This window comes from Odontesthes bonariensis, chromosome 15 (assembly GCF_027942865.1).
Source record: "Odontesthes bonariensis isolate fOdoBon6 chromosome 15, fOdoBon6.hap1, whole genome shotgun sequence".
Lineage (NCBI taxonomy): Eukaryota > Metazoa > Chordata > Actinopteri > Atheriniformes > Atherinopsidae > Odontesthes > Odontesthes bonariensis.
Genome location: NC_134520.1, coordinates 31,108,308 through 31,122,493, shown reverse-complemented (window position 1 = coordinate 31,122,493; position 14,186 = coordinate 31,108,308).

Genomic DNA, 14,186 nt, shown 5'->3' with positions numbered 1-14,186 from the left:
CAATAACACAATACAATTAACTATATATTTACTTAATAAATACCTGGCATTTCAGCCATGCTTTCTCTGTACTTACTTCTCATTACAGTGGTAATTTCCCAAAAATACAATATAATTTACAGATAAATACCTAGTATTTCAGCCGTAGATTCACTGTATTTACCCACTTATTACCAGTAGTTATTACCAATAACGCTTTATAATTTACTGGGTAAATTCCCAGTATTTTGGCCATGGTTTCATTGCACTTACCTTCTTATTACAGTAGTTAATACCTAGTAACACATTTTTGGTACCATATATTTACTGGGTAAATAGCTAGTAATTAGGGGACCATAGCTACCTGCTTATTACCATCTTATAACCCAATAATACACTATAATTTATCATATACTTACCAGGTAAATACACCATAGTTTCATTGTACTTACCTTCTTATTACCATAGGTAATTACCTAGTAACACTTTTGTGTTACCATGTATTTACTGGGTAAATACTAGGTAATTAGGGGACTGTAAAAGAAAGCGTTACCGTTATTTAAAGTAGAATATTTGGTATAAAGGTTGTGAAGAAAGTAATACAGTAAAAATAGCCAAGAGTAAAGTAACAATGTGTAATTGGGTTCTTTTTCACACTTTTCAGGGAAATAAGTTGTATTTATACATATAAAAAGCAGATTTGTTTTCATTTCTCAACATGTTTTCAACACGTATTAGAGATATTATAGTGAAATGCTAAAAAAAAAGTGGTGATCAAATCAGCATTGGCTGAATGAATTCAAACAGTATTTGTCTTTAACCGAGGTTTCAAAGATGTTTCAAGATCTAACACAACAAAAAAAAACAAAGCAAAGGAAAAAAGAGAAATGTTTCTGGAAGTCATTTAACCTGCAGCAATTAGACACAGTTTGATATCCATCCCAGAGGTACCTATGCTTACTGTATTCCTGTACAGGTGGTTTGTTCCATGTCATTTTGTGTCAATACATGCACATGCTTTTGTTCTCATTATTGTTATCGTCCGCTCTCAATCATCATTATGATAATTGCCGTCATTGCTTACTGAAAAATTGTAGACAATGTTATAGAATCCTGCTAACAAGGTCTTTTTAAAGCAGGATCTGACAGATAATGTCATTATTAATTACAGTATTTTTCACTCCTGTTTTCACTCAATAAAGGTCCATTTATCTTGCTACTCAACAAAGCTGCTGAGACCTCAAAAGACAGCTATTGTACAGAGAGAGCCCTTGTTGCCCAAACAACACTTAGGAACAGAATTCTACTGTCTGACTCCTCCAAGCTTCCAGGATTATTTCAACATAGTGCACAACTACAGCTATGATGTTAGTCAGAGTTTAGCCGAGAATCAAGAAGGATCTAAGAAGTTGATTATATGATTCTGACTTTGAATAAACCCGACATTACCTGAAGCGTCACATAAAACTTCCCTTATGTCACCTTGATGCTCCCTGGTGCTTCGGTGAATGCGAGGTCCATGTCAAATCTAAGTGGTTGCAATAAAACACAAAGGAAAGTGGCAGAAAGATACAACTGTCCTTTAAGGAGTCGACTCACTGAAACCACTAGTCACCTGTGCGTCATCTGACTACAATCACTTAACAATAATTACTATAACACTAAACTTGTTTGTGCAGATGTGATTCTGGATGAATTAAATTATAGTTTCTCATCTTCATAAAAAAATCTCTTGATTTCTCCCATGGCCATTTTCTACAGATGTGCTCTGTTAATGTTAAAGAATAAAAATATGGTGTGGTAAACAATGATGAAGGCTGAATATATTCACAGGTAATTATAGAGATAATTACTGTCGACTTTAACAGATGGTGCAATAGAGTAGAAACTAATTACAAAAATTTCCTGGCAAACTTCCTGGATTTCTTGAGTTTTTAAATGACTGAACATCTTAGCCACACAAGTTTTGTTGATGCACATTAAATGCTTTGTAATAATGACCACTGAATGACAAAGTTCTTGAAAGAGAAAACACTAAATTAAAATACAAACAGAACTCCCTAATTAACGACAGTATGGAAAAACAAAAACACTGTGAGCGTAGATAATTATGCACTGAATCCTTAAGATTTTCCTCCACAGAGTTTGGATATACGTAAACACAAGCATCAGCAAATAATTAATTGTCTTGTCTCTTTTTCACATTAACTAAACTATTTTTCCTTTAGCTTTATTCTTTGTGATAAAGGACCACTGAAAAAACAGTCCCTATGAATCGGTGGTTCATTTCTTTCCGTGGCATACGGGCACAAATGGGTCATATATCACAAAATATTTATGGAAATGCTTCACAGATATTTGTTCTCAGATGCTTTTTTTGTAGGCTGACCCTACGACCATCAGTCACAGAGGAAAACAACATGACCTGGAACTACCAATAATAGGTAGATGTAGAGTTTCATCATGAATTGTATTAAAAGCACTTGATGAGGCCATGGCTTAGAGATAGGTGTAGCTTTAAAACTAAAAGCATCCTCCAGCTGTGCACCTATTATTCATGGTTTTGTTTTACTAGACTGACAACATGAAAATGTGGAGCACCATGGGTTTAAAGCCTTAAAGTGATAGATTTTTGGGAAAAAGTTTCGGTTTAAAAAAAATGAAATCAGTATTCAGCACAGATGCTATGTGATTTAATAATTCTTTAAATCTGTGCTTTAGCAGGTAAGAGCACGGTTTACATATTAAAGAAAACACTGGATCTCAATATCTAAACCTCCTAACAGTATTTCCTAAGACAGCAACAGGTTTCCAAATGTTTTTCTACCAGACTGAATTGAAACACATTTTTCATCGTTTCATTCCAGCGCCATGAGGGCCTGCGCTGATGATTGAAAGGTTTGTGCTCTGGTGCCTCAAACTGGATTTTATAGAAAAGAGAAGAAGTGTATGAGATTGTGCCACCACTATTAAACATCACATTTGCTTCTGCAACAGGTAGCTGTTAGCTGCCGGCTACCTAAAACAAATAAATATCATCATTTATTAGTCATTATTATTATTATGTATTTATTCATGGTAAAAATGTTTCAGTATCTGAATAAGGAAAAATTGTAAGAGTGAAACAAAAAGTTGTGGCTTGTAAAACCAAATCAGCCATAAGTTCAACTGCTAAGCTGAAACAAAGAGCAGAAGCTGGTGTTCACTCTTGGTGGAGTCATTACTGTGAAAATCGTCTACAACATTATACCACTCCAGAGTGATTTAATGAATATAAATGAAACATAAATTTGAACAACTTAAAAACTATATGATATCAGAGTTGTGTGACACCAGCTTTACACTGACAGACAGATCAACATCCATTCCTCAGATTTTTAGAGTTCACCTTTAGACTAAATATTATCTAAAACAAAATCAAAGGTCAAGCTGACATTTAACCACTTATCACTGTGCTGAATGCACTGCAGAGCTATTTCCTGGATCCAAGTCCATCCACATTGCAATAGACTTTTACGTAGGGTTATCTTTTATTATTTTCACCATAAATATTTGTTTTATTCAGCATACTTTTTAACCCCTTAACGCCTGAATTTATATAGCTGTATTTAAAAAAATGTTTTGTGTGTGTCTTAGCCTTTAAGTAGATGGTAAATAATACTGAGATTATTAATTTCACTTTTGCACAAAAAATAAATAGAAATGTTGGTATGTTGCAAATTTGCAACAACAGGCATCCTGGTCAATAATAAGATAACAAAAACACAGTAATATAACAGTGAAAAAACAATGTTTTTTTATTCAGGCTTTTTTTTTTACATATTTATTTATATAAAGGTTCCTAGGTCTGTAGTGAATATGGACTAACCGGCATTGGGGGAATAAAGATGCTATCTTAGCAGGTTGATTGAGTCAAACGGTTTGTAGCACATATGCGACAATAGGCGTTAAGGGGTTAAATCTCCATTTATTTTTATTTTCTTTTATACTAGTTCTAAATTGTCTTGTTTGTGGCCTCAGTCCAGTCCTGCATGTCTTTATTTCATCTGAAAATAGTGTTATCATGAGTCAAATTATAATTCAGGTACTGAAATAACTGTATTTTACTCTTTAAACAGCACTTGCCCTGCGTGCTGGGGACCTGATGCTGTGATAAAACTTTTCAAACACTGCTTCGAAGAGAACAGGAAGCTACTTTTTAATTACCACGGAACAATATATCTCCATGCCTGCTTTTTGCTTATCCCTTCTTCAGGCTGTCGTGATGCTGAAAATGCCTTTAAGACTTAATGGACTGTGTTGGTAAAGAGCTTTAAAATGATATGTTAATGGAAAGTGAAAATGTTGAGTCTCCTGTCAAATGTGACGCTATTAACAGCAACAGAACAATGCTCTGCTCTTGAGTTATAGCCACTACTGAGCGTATTGAGCACTGAGGGTAATACTTCAGTTAAAGAGGGGCATCTCTCGATAATGAGAGTGCAGTTTCTAGCAGCTTCCAACATGGAACAATTCAAGCACCCAAAGAACATCTGTTAATGTTGTGTGATTTTGTATTCCAGCCACAGTCCTCTCTGTACTGAAAGTCCCAAAATACATCAGAATTTCTCTGAGGCCACCAAAGTGTCAAATGTGTTCTAAGCTTAGTGGTTTGTCCTCACATCTTAAATACCTGCAGTGGTTCACTCCTTTTGATCAGAGGATGGTGTTAAACCTGCCATTTAGCTTCTAATTAAGTCTCCTCTGGAGCACCTGATGAAGGGTGAAAAAGTAGGCCAAATAAAGAGTCACAGCCTGGTCAGATGCGATCCAGTTCATACATTGAGGCTCCAACAATGAAAGTGAAACATTGAGGTTGAGAAACAGTTGAATCAGTTGCCTGAAAACGTGTCATTTTAAATTGTTTCGATGACTTCAATAATTGTTTTGTATTTGCAATCAGGTTTTAATCTTTGTGTAATTCGCTAGAAGTGTGTTAAATACCTCTAATGCCATAGTGTAACATTGTGAAAGGGTATTTTTTTTAACCAAACAAGGATTTATTTTTTTTCCTTTTGCTTGACAAAGTAGATTTTGTGACATTATCTATCCTATTTTGTTGTTAAACCAATCTAAAAGTTACAGTAGAACTGAAAATCGAGGGTGACACAAGGAGCTCAGTGGAGACATGGACCCTGATTAATGGGAAAAGGCAACTCAGTCACTCAGAAGTCAAACCTAGTTCTCCAGGACTAACTCTGGTCAAAAAGAGTTTGGTCACTATGATTTAGTATAAAGTGAATTAGTATTACAGCATAACAGTTTCAAAATATCTACCAGCTTGTTGCTGTTTATGTACAGTGAATGATCAAATCTGCTACTTTTACATTTAAAATAAGAAATTGAGAGACTCTGTCTGCATTATGAATTTTTTAATTTAGCAGTTGTCATGGAGCAGTTGCTGTTATGTTTTTGGTTGTGTTACTTGGATTGGAACTTCAGTTTTCTCCGCATTAGCTTGGTTTATTTCATGTTTCCTCTATTTGTTCCCTTGTTCCCAGTTAGTCTTATTTTTGCTCATCCTGTACACCCGGACTCAGCTAGGTAATTACCGCCACCTGTCCTCCTTATTTCAATAGTCTCCTCAGTTTAAACACTCCCAGGTTTCCTTTGTTTATTGCCAGATCCTTGTCATAGCTCCTCTGGCTCTGTCAGTCTTTTTTTTAATACTTTGTTTGCTCACAGCCTGCCTACTGCTTCTTAGCCTACATTTGGGTCATCCTCCTTTTCCACTTCATGACAGTAATGTTGTTAAATTAACTGAATGCATCTCCAAGCATCACTTTTAATCACAGAATTGCATAAATCCAATGCGATGGAATGAAATTCTTCCCCTGAGTCAGGTTTACTCATCAGGTCATTTTCTGTTTCTGTTTCTAAAACCAGCATTTCCAAGGTGCAGTGCATCACTTTACTTTTACTGGACCCATGTGTTCACACGACCTGAACAACTGAACTGTAAACATGAAACAATTTGGTGTTTCAGATCATGCAAAATGTTTACTTCATCTCCCAAAATATGTTTCATTTCAAAACCAGAACTTTACAGGTATTACTAAACAGAAATTCAATACGATGCTACGGTAATTTATGTACATAAATGTACATTGTTCTTGTGTTGGCACAAGAACAATTTAGAATTTGTTCTGCACTTTTTTTCATCATAGTACTCATAAGAAATTGGAAAGAAAGTTATGTAATTATTGATGGAAAATGTAGATTTGGTGTGGGCTGAAACTGTTTGATCTTGCAGAATAAGTTATACTGAATGGAGGAGTCTGACTGACCTTGTTGAGTTCTTTTTAGATAATATTTGCTGTTCAGATATCAATCAGATTGCAGCTGTGATAGAGACAATCTGATGATGCTTTGTCTATTATTCACACAAGGATAGTCATGGAATGTTTGCTTAGGTATAAAAGGTGTGTGATCTGCTCATTCTTAGAAGCTTCTTAGAACTTTTCTGCCATTCTATGTCGTTCTTTTGTAGGAGAAAGAAACTTAGACCAAGACTTGGCTTATCAAAAACAGTTGTGTTATCTCACTTTAGTGATTACTATCTAAAAGTGTTATGATGAAATAGACTTATGGTTGGAGTTTGATTGCTACAATTTGCTATTGTAAATATCCATCTGTTTTCTATACTCAATTAATCCAATTCAGGGTTGCGTGTGGCTATAGCCTGTCCGAGCTGCCATTGGGTGAGAGGCGGGGTACATCCAGGACAGGTCGCTAGTCCATCACAGGGCCACACAGAGACAAACGCAACAAATAACCATGCAACCATGTTTGGATAGTGGGGAAAGACAGAATACCTGAGGAGAACCCACCATGAGAACAACAGCCAGGATTTGAGCCAGGAACCCTCTTGCTGTGAGGCCTTGGTGCTCACCACCATGCAGCCCATTGTAAATATCATGGCCATAACTTATTTATTAGTTGTCAGTGGAAGATATCTTTCATACACTTTTACTTATTGATATTTGTTAAATAATATAACAATACCCAGAGAATATGCAGACACCAACATGTAGCTTTAGCCATTGTGTCCAAAAAAACACTTTCTTTGCATTGTTCACATATTCTCTCTGGTGTATTTTGACAACTGGAAAAAAAAGCCCCCAAAAAACTAAATCCTCTGAGCAACAGCAGCAGTGTCTCTTTAAAAACATGTGTTCCTGCTATGGCAACATACTCTAAGCCCTTGTAATGACAATAAAAAAAAACCATGAATAATCATGTTTTCTATTTGTCTGACATTCATTGTGGGTGCATCCCTTTTATTTTATATTGATTCTCTTTCAGAAGAAACCAAAAAAAAAACGAGACGTGGTGCAATCCAACGCCGTTTTTATCTCAAAACGAGCCAAATGTGTCATTTGTTGATTGAAACAGATAAGGCAGATAATTATGTAAAAAGAATATGCAGCCCTGGGGGGCACTGTGGTGTGGTGGTTAGCACCGTCGCCTCACAGTAAGAGGGTTCTTGGTTTGAATTCTTGGTTTGCATGTTCTCCCCATGTATGTGTGGGTTCTTTCTTCCTCCCACCACCCACAAACATGCTTGCAAGGTTAATTGGTGACTCTAAATTCACGTGAGGAGTGAGATTGAGCGTCTCTATGTGGGCCTGTGATGGACTGAACCCCCTGCAACCCTGAGTTGGATTGACTGGGTATAGAAAATGGGTGAATGGATGGAATATGCAGCATCTAGTGACAATGAAAGCAACTTTATGTGAAAAGACTAGGGTAAGTCACATTGCAGAAATAATCTTTAAATTGATTTTTTTTAATTGATTTTAGCCCTAACCCATAAATGATTTCACCAAAATCCAGCAAAGAAGTGATAAAAGTGTTTTTTTTATTTCATTTTGTCACGCTACTGTCCAAACATATGTTGCTCTCAAAGTCATGTCCCACAAAGACCTAACAGTTCTGAGCTACCCCTGCTGTTTCCTCATTAATGGGACTTTGTGGCTTGTTACACAGAAGACTCATATGAATCAGATTTTCTCTGCAGTTTGTTGGGAAGGTACTTTACAGGACAACGTTATGGGTCATGTCTAAGTGGTTTCAGTTGGTGGACCAGTGCAGTCTTCAACTGTACATTTCAAATTATACATTGTGACAAGGAAAACAGTAGCTTCTTTTTTCAAACCAATATGCTTGGCTTTGGGTTACTGTGTCTTAACTGAAATGCTACAATGTATGAGAAAGACACACGAGAGGTCATGGCCTGTTTTTCTGCTGTGTGGAATGTATACATCATTTCTTGATATGTGGTCCGACTCTCATAAATCATTCTCTACAACAGTATTCTCCTTGGAGACTGGCCATGGCAGATCTTTTTCTAATGCACGCATACAGCTATCAAACCACATAAACAAACACACTCACACAGTTTATTTCAAGATGCTGCGATGGTGAAATGTCATGAGGATAAGCTGGACTAGAGACTCAAGCAAAACCAAATATTTGAATCACATCAGTATAGTAGAACTGAATATAGGAATGTGTATGTATTTTTTAATGTGAGAAATGCTAATTATTTATTATTGGGAAGTATGATTCATGACCATGGGTTTTCTTTTCTGAAAATAAACTGGTTTGTTGGGCAGAAACAAGAGGACAAAAAGCCCCATTCAGTATCCTTAGTGGATGAATTGCCACAGCTGGGAGAAGGCAGTGGATTTAACTGAAAGTCCTGTTTCTGCTCCCCAGGTGGTGTTACACCAGGTGATGAAGATGTGAATGTATGTGCGCGTGTGAGATAAAAAGAGAGGGAGAGAATTCCAACAACATAGTTTATACTCATGCACAAGGTTTCTGTGGTTTCTATTTGTCCTACTAAAACATACTTTGTCCTAAATGTGCAAAAATAATCAAAAATCCCTTTGCTTTTTTTTGTAGTTTAGTTTTTTTTTTTTAATTTCTGGGAGATACAAAGATCCAAAAACCATTTGAATAGGTTATCAAAATCCTAGATGTCACTAACATTTATAGTCAATTAATTTATTTGAAATGAAATTGCAAGCCAGGATTAAAACTTGACTATTATTGCCATCCAGATCTTCTAAAAATGACCCTCCAGTACAAATAAATTCCTTTTCTAATTATGTTGTGGTGGCAATGTAATTACTGGCTGAATTATGCTCAGAGACAACATTCTACAAATGAAAGGCTAGAGTCAGTGGGTAGATTGTGTGGGTAGATTGTGGGATTTCAGAGCACCTCCTAAAGCCAAATTTGGTTTTGCTGTGGTAAAAAAAGAAAAAGTGCTCTTACTAATAGGAAAAGATCGATTTTCTTGTTGTTAACAGTGTTGTTGTATTTGTGACTTGCCAAATATCTTAAATGACATCTTAACCTGTTCTTTGTCTGACATTGTCATATCCTGCAGTTTCACCGAGAACACTAGATGCTACCTAAACATAAAGAAGGACATATTTGAAGTCAGTTTTCAGTGGGGTGTGTAGGTTTTTTCTCCATGTCCTCATTTAAATGCACTGGATTAACATTAGGAGGTTTATACATTTTTAATCATTTCCTCACCAAACCTGTTGATTTTAGTTACCAAACATAATCAAGTAGTTGTGCTGTAATGACTTATAACTTCAGGTGTAACAGTAAATGACTGAAAAAAGGAGGCAAAAATTGCTTTTGCACGATGCCCTTAAACTCAAGTGTAATGTTGGGTCCTTTGACTTTTACCACCTGCTCTCCACCTTTTTTAGACAGATCTTGTTACTTGTTTGTATATAAGGAAACTCTTCAGAACCGCAGCGTACTATTGGCATCAAATAGTGACACAGCTGGGGCATCAGGGTGCTGCTACCAGAGAACACCTGTTTTGTATCTTAGAAATGCCATGAAGTCTGAATAAACAGCAGGATTTAATGTCCAGAATGCCCTCACTTTATTGTAAGTAAAATGAGCATCGAAAACAGTTTTCCCATCAAGTATGTTCATGGAATTAAAGTGACAAAATGACCATTGGAAAGTTGTCTGTCTGGTAGCATTTCTTGTTGTGAAAGACATTGAAAGATTTATGTCCAGCATGCACTTTGTACATTGCATAGCTCCCCATTATATCCATAATAATGTTGGCTAATTATGACTATGACATAATCAAATGAATATATTTAAAACGTAGTCATCGGTTTGAATGTAAATCTAGTAGTTTGTTAGCTTTTTCCACTACTTCATTTATCAAATGTCCTGGCAAATCACTCTTTAAGAAATCCACAACTGTAAAAACATTTCAAATGGGGAAAAATGGAAGGCAGAGTTTTACACATCTAGCTGAGATTAGAGCTACCATCAAAGGAATGTATGGACTTACTTTCAAATATACAAATATGTCAAAATGAGGCATGTCACCCTGAGTTAGAATATTTTACTTAAACCAAACCCTCTGGTTTACAATGCCTAAACCTCATCAAAATATCAAGGCTGAGTTGCAAAGCAAAGCAAATATAAAATTAAATCAGGATTCAACTCGAATGTGGTGCAGAGTGGCGTGTTACTTTACCATCCAAACCTTCCAGCTTCAAGACCACCACGCGACCATTGTTCTGTTAACAGCTATTCTTTTTCTGGGTGCCCAAAAGAAAAAAAGATAAATGTGTTTCCAAAGACACAGATCAATAGATTGCATTTCATGACATTTTCATAAGCTCCCATGGAACAGTGTAACTGTCTATGGTGGTTGTCACAGAGCTGATTTGAAGTTTGTGTGACAGGAAGAGCCAACAATGTCAGTATCTAGTGAGGCATGACAGGACATGCCTCATTAGATACTGACACCGCTGTATTTACACGTCACATCACTGATTCCAGAACAGAGACAATGCTTTCTGTAATCTGTTACGAAAGCTGTTGGGCCTTTGAAAAACCAAGAAACAATATTACCTAATTAAATGTTATATTTAGGAAAATTTGGCTTGAAATTCACCACGATCAGACATTCGGTGTCAATGCTGTCATTGGCCACAGCATTTACAGGCAAGCACGCAGTGAGTAATACATCCTTGCTTCAAACATTTAGTATCAGCCACATTTCAAGAATATAGTTCACACAAAATTGTAGTAAACGCAGAATAAGATATGTTAATGGGAGTTGCAGTAAAAATCTACAAGAGGAAAACGCACTTGATGCTGCATATTATTGAGAAATCTGGCAATGCTATCACAGACTGTGCAAATGCCTGACACAGCTTTTCATTCCACTGCTTGTTACAGATGTAGCCTCTTCATTGCCTTTCTCCGTCTATAATCCACTGTGATTTAGCAGAGGTGAAGAAACCTAAAAACTCATAAAAAAAGCCCACCTATTTACCATTTGATATTGTTTTTTTTTTCTTTCATTGACAGAAATTCTAAAAGACAAGAAGGATTTTATTTTTGTTTGTAAAAAGTCTGTCTGATAATACATCCTCAATCAAACTAAACACAAGTTATGGCAGGAGTTATAGGATCTGTTGCTGAGTCACATACAGCGGTAATGCAGAATGTAGCTGTGAAGTCCCCTGTTGTGTGATTTGGCCCGGGTAGTTAACTGCACATGGGCTAAACTGCTATGGGCCAGCAAGGAGATTCCTGCAGTTTACCTAAAAACAGGCAGCCAACAGAAATAACTGGCAAAGCCAGTATGTTTTTTTTCAATGCTGACTTACCACTATGACATATTTTCAGTGTTTTATCTACATTGTTAGAAGATTTAAGGGATTTAGAAATACAATTGCTTACATAAACATGTTTATTATGCAGTTCTGATATATCTTTTTTAATAAACAAACAGAAAATGATAACCCTTTGTATTTGGGCACTGCACAAGGCCTAGCATTAGTTTTAATAATGTCAGAAATCTATTTAATTAATTTCAGTTAAGTTTTATTTATATAGCACCAAATTACATCAAATCTCATATCAAGGCACTTCAATAATGTAGTTCAATAAATGCCAATTGGAGTTCAATTCATTGTAATCATAATCCAATTAATTAAATTCAAAATTAATCCAATTCATTCAATTCAAAAACAATTTCCTATCTAAGGAAACCAACAAATTGCACCAAACGTCTCTTCAGTCCAATCTCCCGTCCAAAAACCATACTAGTCACATGATTTCTTCTGTATCACCGAGCTGCAGGAAACTGATAGAAATGATCTAGTCATTGTTTTCAGCAGAAAAAATTTCCTCCTGACTGAGCACGGAATTGGTCAAAACCCTGCAAAGGAGATGGGATCTAAATTGCCCCAATCTTACTGTTGGGTAACAGCTGAAGCACCCACTGCTTAGTTGCACAGCATCTCCATGCAGTCACAGGAGTAGTGATTAGAGGGCCAAAGGTTTGCTCTTTCAAATGTTGCCCTTTGGTTCGCCTTCCACCAGAGCAATAACCTCCAAAAACAGCAGTAGAGCCCCCAAGGGTCTCTTTAAGTCTCTTAATCAGCTGTGGGTGTTGTTGAGGTTAATCTGTGTTGTTCATGGTGATATGAGAGGAGGGTGGGTCTCTTCCGATCCCCTCCATGTGCTGATAACTGTCTCCAAATAGGCAACAAACATCTCGTGGCACACTTGTTTATGTAGACTTGCAGCGGGAATTTATTTGTTGTGCCTGTGTTATGGACACAGAGATAACCTCACTCCAAAGTGGAGTTTAATTGCTTGCCCTCTGTATTGGCAGAACGAGCAGGGTGGAGTACCAGGAGATAGCTGGGCAGTCTCTTGCACAAAGCTAACTCTACATGAAAGGAAAAAGGATACTGATATATGACTATGTTGCAACAGAAACAGGGATATTAAGTTATATAAATATGTGTATGAATAGAAATAGAGCTAGAATAGAAAAATAATTTATTCATCTCCCAATGGGGGAAATTCAAATTAGTCAAGTAGCTAAAAAAATTATAACAATTTACAATGATTGTATATTAACAACAACAACAACAATAATAATATTAATAATAAATTTACTAAATAAATGAATTTGAGAAGAACATGTCAGCAGTCACTGTTAAAAAGCCTTATGGCTGTGGGGACAAAGGACCTCCTGAACCTCTCAGTCCTGCAGCTGCTCCTTTGTCCTGCCAGGATGCTGTGGAGAGGATGTTTATTATCCTCCAAAACAGGATATAATTTCCTCCTCATCCTTTGCTCCACCACAGCCCTGAGAGGGTCTAGCCTTCTGCCTACAACAGAACCAGCCTTGATGATGGTGAATAATGCAAATTTCTCACTTGGACCTGCCGATTTTCTAAAAATGAGACTTTTTACAAAATGTAACATAATGAGAAAGATTTATTTACTTTTTTTAAAATAATTCTAAAGCCACTGTGAGCAACTAAAGAAGGATTTAGAGTTGGTGACATTGTAAATCATAAGGATGGTTCTGATCCCTGATCATACAGCAGTTTGCATCCCAATCCTTAAGCGCCAATTCTGAGCAAAGAGGAGTTTAAGGGAAACAAAAGCTCAGGAACATCCAGCACTGGAGCTTCAAATACCTGCAGACATATTGAGGAAAAAAAGGGCAAGAACAAACTACACCTGAGTGACACAGAGTTAATGACACTTTACAGTGACAAAAATGCATGGACAGTGAGAAAAGAGAATAGAGAGAAGGTGCTCATCGCATCACATGAGTTCCCCAGAAGTCTAGGCCTACAGCAGTATAATTAAAGGATGGTTCAGAGTTACCGGAGGCAGTAACAACTATAAGAATCATCAAAAAGGAAAGTTGGAAGCCCAAACTGATCACTAGTTCTACAGGAGGCAAGCCTGATAGCTAAAGGCTCTTCCTTCATCTCTACTTTTAGAATCTCTACGAACCACAAGTAAGACTTCAGTCTGAAAACAAAGTGCTCTGTAGGGATAATATGGTACTATGAGGTCTTAAAGTACAATGGATCTGGGTTATCATGGGACATAATTCTGGATTTCACAGGGAGACATGCAGATGAGCTTAAAACACCTTTTTTTAGGATAGTGCTCATCAGGACTTTCACTACAGTACTTCAGCTGAAGGCTTTTCATCATGGGACATCCTGATAATAAGTAATTACAATTATACACCCTAAAAGTAATAAATGCATGGATTCATTTTTCAGTGTTACCCAGACATGCTTTTCTTTTTTAGACTGTGTAGAGCGAATAGTAGTAAGTAA